At 48.1% G+C, this 6,959-nt stretch overlaps 1 long non-coding RNA gene across 1 annotated transcript; it reads left to right on the top strand.

Moving 5' to 3' along the window:
- Positions 1 to 2,562: 2,562 nt before the first annotated feature.
- Positions 2,563 to 5,013, top strand: LOC142072885 (uncharacterized). The gene is made up of 2 exons (XR_012669485.1): positions 2,563 to 2,775; positions 4,442 to 5,013. It is a non-coding gene; the product is annotated as an uncharacterized LOC142072885 (long non-coding RNA).
- Positions 5,014 to 6,959: the final 1,946 nt, after the last annotated feature.

The following is a 6,959-nucleotide window of genomic DNA, read 5'->3' as shown; positions in this document are numbered from 1 at the left end:
GTGTCTATAGGAATTGTATATGCTGTGACACTTATAGCTTTGTTGTTAACTTTAATAAAATTACTAAAAGTTCCCAGATGCTCTTGTAATTGTATGTGTTATTTGCCTATGGTTTCATGTGTTCCTATGAACTCTAAATTTAGAACAAACAGAGGTAACTCTGTTGAACTTGGGACTGTAGCCGCCAGAGCCGAACCCACTTAGATACAATTAACATTAAATAGAATAAAAGGCTACAATAGTGCCAGTTATGGAGGTTTGGTTTCCTGGGCAAGGAGAGAAACAGAGGCTGAGGCAGGATCTGATGCTGGATGAGGCAACATGTTGATACAGGGAAATTATTCCAGAAGTGCCCACTCTGGGATTTTGTGCCTCTTCCTCCAACAGCTCTGGTGGTGGCTACAGTCAGAGAGCAGACACTGGGCTCGATGGCCTTTGGGTCTGCTCTGGCAATTCCTATGTACTCTCTGGCTGAGCTCTTGGTCCATGCTGCTCCCCATAGTACAGTTGTGGGATACATTCTTTTCTCCTGTTCCAATATTAAAGGTGACCTGCAATGGAGTTTTTTAAATGGGGCTTGTGCACTTGTATATGTGGGTGTCAAGTCTTTAACAAAGGCTTTCTTCATTCAAAAAGCTTACGTAGGCATTGAAGTTAGATGGATATTAGTGAAAACAAACAGTCCAGATAGAAATCACTTCCCCTTTCAATTGCTCAGCTTCCTCTCTCTTGGCTCTTCTGATATCACCCTTTTGCTAATTCTCCACTTAACTAGGATGTGAATTTCTAGTGCTCAAGGATGATTATTTTTTAATACGCCTCTTTCAGCCTCTTCTTAAATCAGCCATAAAGAAGCAATCAAAAAGCAGCTGAACTCATTTTTCTTTGCAGATCACCTTTCAGGCAACCTTTGAAGGGGTTTTCATGAGCATTTCAGCGAGTTACTGAGCATGTCCCTCGCCCTATTGTCCCATAGAGTGGAGATGCACAGACAAAAGAGCAGAGGTGAGTTCGTTTCTGACACACCTCCGCAGGGAAGCAGAATGCCTGTAGATCACTCCCCCTGTTATTAATGGTGGTAGCCTCCATGACCCTGGGCAGCCACCTGAGAGCAATGCCTTGTGATGACTGCACATACAGATTAACTCTTGTGTGGGTGTTTTAATGGGCAGGGGAACTCAGCAGCTGCTATTAGAATGAATGATGAAGAGCGGAGGGTGCGATTGGGTGCTGTATAATAAAAGTGGATGTCTAGCACAGCAGGGCTGGAATCGTCATTATCTTTATCTTCCCACCCCCTCAGGTGTGTAGGGCGTCCACCAGTTTCCATAATTTATTCTGGTCTTGTGTGTTCAGGCTTCTGAGTGTCATGTTGATGGATTTAGCTCCTTTCTCTACTGTTCTGTGTAATGTTTCTTTAGGTTGCTCTCCTTCTATCTCCAAGGCTTGTCCATATTATCACTTTCTGTGTCAGTTGCATTCGTGGTATCCTTACGTCCTAACAATGTTCATTGTTGTTGTCTTATTATATTTGATGGTTTAGATTGGTTTGCTCTACTTAGAATTTCTGATGTTGCAAAACCTCTTTCCAATGGACTCTTAGGCTCTTTCATTTACTTTGGAATGAATTGATCTTATTAATTTCTGAGGTAGATTTCTGTGACTCTGCTCCATAAAGGAGGACAGACATGATGTTGGTATTAACAATTCGTATTTTGTCAGTGCCAATTATGCTGTAATGCCTCCTTAGAAGTCCCAAAAGGAAAGGTAATATTGAAATGTCTGGCTTTTTTAATACAAGGGAACAGGCAAGTTCCCAAAACACTGGCCTCCCTTTGCACCCCCGGGCATGGATTCCCAAATCTCTGCTTCTTGCATACTCTGTTGTGTTACTTCTTGCTCCTCAGGATCTACAGTACAAGTTTATGTCCGATTTAGCAGGGTTAAATTGAATTAACCCTGCACCCGTCCACGCAATGAAGCCACTTTTTTCAATATAAAGGGCTCTTAAAACCGATTTCTGTACTCCTTTCCAACGAGGGGTTTAGCGCTGAAATCGACATTGCCCTTTCGAATTAGGGTTAGTGTGGACGCAATTCGAAGGTATTGGCCTCCGGGAGCTATCCCACAGTACACCATTGTGACCGCTCTGGACAGCACTCTGAACTCTGATGCACTGGCCAGGTGTACAGTGAAAGCCCCGGGAACTTTTGAATCGCATTTCCTGTTTGGCCAGGCGAGCTCATCAGCACAGGTAACCATGCAGTCCCAGAATCAAAAAAGAGCTCCAGCATGGACTGAACGGGAGGTACTAGATCTGATCGCTGTATGAGGAGAGGAATCCATGCTATCAGAACTACATTCCACAAGACTAAATGCCAAAACATTTCAAAAAATCTCAGAGGCCATGAGGGACAGAGGCTACAGCAGGGACACAATACAGTGCCACGTGAAACTTAAGGAGCTCAGACAAGTGTATCAGAAAACCAAAGAATCAAACGGATGCTCCGGGACAGAGCCTCAGACATGCCGCTTCTATGCTGAGCTGCATGCAATTCTGGGGGGGGGGGGCTGCAACCACTGCCCCACCCCTGTCCGTGGACTCCGAAGATGGATTACACTCTGCCATGCCTGAGGATTTTGTGGACTGGGAAGATGAGGAGGACGAGCTTGAGGAGAGCACACAGCACACCATTCTCCCCGACAGCCAGGATCTTTTTATCACCCTGACTGAAATACCCTCCCAATCCAACGAAGCCAGAGAAGGGACCTCTGGTGAGTGTACCTTTTAAAATATAATACATTTTATAAAAGCAAGCATTTTTTAATGATTAATCAGCCCTGAGGACTTGGGATGCATTCATGGCCAGTACAGCTACTGGAAAAGTCTGTTAACGTGTCTGGGGATGGAGCGGAAATTCTCCAGGGACATTTCCATGAAGCTCTCCTGGAGGTACTCTAAAAGCCTTTGCAGAAGGTTTCTGGGGAGAGCAGCCTTATTCCGTCCTCCAGGGTAGGATACTTTACCATGCCATACTAGTAGCAAGTAATCTGGTATCATTGCATGACAAAGCCTGGCAGGGTATGGTCCCAGTGTTTGCTGGCATTCAAGCAACATCCGTTCTTTATCTCTCTGTGTTATCCTCAGGAGAGTGATATCGTTCATGGTAACCTGCTTGAAATAGGGGAATTTAATTAAGGAGACATTCAGAGGTGGCCGTTTCTACTGGGCTGTTTGCCTGCGGCTGAAAAGAAATCCTCCCCGCAGTTAGCCACGCGGTGGGAGGTGAGGGGCATTGGCGCTGAGCTGTTTGCGTTTGGCTAGCAGGGATCTTCCCTGACACCAACCACACGGTGTGGGGAGGGGTAAAGCAATCATCTCAGAGAACTGGATGCTGGCGGGTTAGTTTGGTTTCTGCTGCTGCACGTTAACAGGAAAACTGCAGCACTAAATGGCCAACTCAACGTGCTTTGCTTGGTATGGGAGAGGAGAGCGCTGCTGTTATGAAGGTTGCAGAAGCCAAAAGGCTATGGCTTACCATGGCCACCTGCAAGCCGAATTCTGTTGCCCGGCACTGCGTGTGTGATCTCTAACACCAAAGCCACAGACACTCAATATAAGATGCAAAATGTGACCTTTAATGTGAATAGTATTGTTCACCGTGTAAGAGTATAGCCATTGTTCTGTAAAATGTATGCTTTTAAATTGTGAAAAAGTTCCTCCTCTGCCTTGGTGGGTCCTTCGCTTATTGGCGGATTTGCTTGCCTCAGAGGTTCACAGCAGCCCTCAGTTTGGCTGCAGTCTCTGCTGATCCACCTAGTGGATTGGGGAACAGCCCAGAGACCTTCCCCTCTGGTGGAACCCACGGTCCAGGTCAACTCCTCCAGGATCAAGTAGGGAGTTGGAGGGATGGAGGGAACCCGGGCCCGCCCTCTACTCCGGGTTCCAGCCCAGGGCCCTGTGGATTGCAGCTGTCTACAGTGCATGACAGCAACTACTCCCTGGGCTACTTCCCCATGGTCTCCTCCCAACATCTTCTTTATTCTCACCACAGGACCTTCCTCCTGATGTCTGATAATGCTTGTACTTATCAGTCTTCCAGTAGTATGCCTTCTCACTCTCAGCTTCTTGCACCCCTTGCTCCCAGCTCCTTGCACACACCACAAACTGAAGTGAGCTCCTTTTTAAACTCAGGTGCCCGTATTAGCCTGCCTTAATTGAGTCTAGCAGCTTCTTGATTGGCTGAAGGTGTTCTAATCAGCCTGTCTGCCTTAATTGTTTCCAGAAAATTCCTGATTGCTCTGGAACCTTCCCTGTTACCTTACCCAGGGAAAAGGGACCTACTTAACCTGGGGCTAATATATCTGCCTTCTATCACTCTCCTGTAGCCATCTGGCCTGACCCTGTCACAAAATATTCACTCCCTTTTTTTTCCTCCAGCAGCTGCAAATGATTCAAGCCTCCCTCCTCCGTCCCAAAGGCTATCTCAGATAAGGTGGCGAAAAAAACGCACATGCGATGAAATGTTCTCTGAGCTCATGCAGTCGTCCGGCACTGACAGAGCTCAGCAGAATGTGTGGAGGGACACAATAGCAGAGTAGAGGAAAGCAGCCAATGAACATGAGGAAAGGTGGCGGCAGGAAGATCAGAGGAGGCATGATGCAATGCTGGGGCTACTGCGGAATCAAATGGACATGCTCCGGCGTCTGGTGGAGGTTCAGGAACGGCAGCAGGATCACAGACTGCCGCTGCAGCCCCTGTTTAACCACCATCCCTCCTCCCCAAGTTCCATAGCCTCCTCACCCAGACGCCCAAAAACACGGTGGGGAGGCTCCGGGCACCCAACCACACCACCCCAGTGGACAGCCCAAGCAACAGAAGGCTGTCATTCAACAAGTTTTGAAGTGGCCTTTTCCTTCCCTCCTCCCCTCCTCCCACACCCCACCCGGGCTACCTTTTGAGTTATCTCCCTATTTTTATAATCAATTAATAAAGAATACATGTTTTTTAAACGATAGTGACTTTATTTCCTTTGCAAGCAAGCTGTGATCAAAGGGGGAGGGCGGGTGGCTTACAGGGAATTTAGAGGCAACCAAGGGGGTGGGTTTTCATCAAGGAGAAACAAACAGAAGTGTCACACAGTACCCTGGCCAGTCATGAAACTGGTTTTCAAAGCTTCTCTGATGTGCAGCGCTTCCTGCTGTGCTCTTCTAACTACCCTGGTGTCTGGCTGCGTGTATTTAGCAGCCAGACGATTTGCCTCAACCTCCCACCCCACCATAAACGTCTCCCCCTTACTCTCACAGAGATTGTGGAGCACACAGCAAGCAGCAATAACAGTGGGAATACTGGTTTCGCTGAGGTCTGAGCGAGTCAGTAAACTGCGCCAGCGACCCTTTAAACTTCCAAATGCACACTCTACCACCATTCTGCACTTGCTCAGCCTATAGTTGAACAGCTCCTTACTCCTGTCCAGGGTGCCTGTGTACGGCTTCATGAGCCATGGCATTAAGGGGTAGGCTGGGTCCCCAAGGATAACTATAGGCATTTCAACGTCCCCAACAGTTATTTTCTGGTCTGGAATAAAGTCCCTTCCTGCAGCTTTTGAAACAGACCAGAGTTCCTGAAGATGAGAGCGTCATGTACCTTTCCCGGCCATCCCACGTTGATGTTGGTGAAATGTCCCTTGTGATCCACCAGTGCTTGCAGCACCACTGAAAAGTACCCCTTGCAGTTTACATACTGGCTGCCCTGGTGGTCTGGTCCCAAGATAGGGATATGCGTTCTGTCTATAGCCCCACCACAGTTAGGGAATCCCATTGCAGCAAAGCCATCAACTATGACCTGCACATTTCCCAGAGTCACCACCTTTGATAGCAGCAGCTCAATGATTGCATTGGCTACTTGCATCACAGCAGCCCCCACAGTAGATTTGCCCACTCCAAATTGATTCCCGACTGACCAGTAGCTGTCTGGCATTGCAAGCTTCCAGAGGGCTATTGCCACTCACTTGTGAACTATGCGGGCTGCTCTCATCTTGGTATTCTTGCGCTTCAGGGCAGGGGAAAGCAAGTCACAAAGTTCCACGAAAGTGCCCTTATGCATGCAAAAGTTTTGGAGCTACTGGGAATCATCCCAAACCTGCAACACTGTGCAGTCCCATCATTCTGTGCTTGTTTCCCGGGCCCAGAGTCAGCTTTCCACAGCATGAGCCTGCCCCATTAACACCATGATCTCCAAATTGCCGGGGACCACGGTTTTAGAGAAATCTGTGTTCATGTTCTCATCACCGCGCTGCCGTCGCCTCCTTGCCTGGTTTTTCAGGCGCTGGTTCTGCATAAACTGCACGATAATGCGCAAGGTGTTTACAATGGTCATAACTGCTGCGGTGAGCTGACCGGGCTCCATGCTGGCCGTGCTATGGCGTCTGCTCGGGCAATCCAGGGAAAAGGGCGCGAAATTATTGTCTGCCGTTGCTTTCACGGAGGGAGGGAGGGTTGACTGACAACATTTACCCATAACCACCCACGACAAATTTTTGGCCCCATCAGGCATTGGGAGCTCAGCCCAGAATTCCAATGGGCAGCGGGAACTGTGGGATAGCTATCCACAGTGCAATGCTCGGAATGTCGACGCTTGCCACGGTACTGTGGACGCACACCGCCGAATTAATGTGCTTAGTGTGGACACATACACTCAACTTTATACAATCTGTTCCCAAAAATCAACTTCTGTAAAATTGGAGTACTTTCATAGTGTAGACATGGCCTGAGATGTATTACCAGTGCCACTCCATTGTCATGTCAGGGCCTGGAGTCGTCTTAACAGCACAAACATTAGGGTCTTAGGGTTATTACTAGTGATACTATGGTAGCCCCAAAGGCCCCAGCTGGGGCTGGGCCCCATTGTGCTGGGTGCGTCAGAGACAGACAAGCCATGTGCTGGTGGGCGGGGCAGG

Source organism: Caretta caretta, chromosome 7 (assembly GCF_965140235.1).
Source record: "Caretta caretta isolate rCarCar2 chromosome 7, rCarCar1.hap1, whole genome shotgun sequence".
Taxonomy (NCBI): domain Eukaryota; kingdom Metazoa; phylum Chordata; order Testudines; family Cheloniidae; genus Caretta; species Caretta caretta.
The sequence above is the reverse complement of the archived record's forward strand: the minus strand, read 5'-3'. Positions and strand labels throughout refer to the sequence as shown.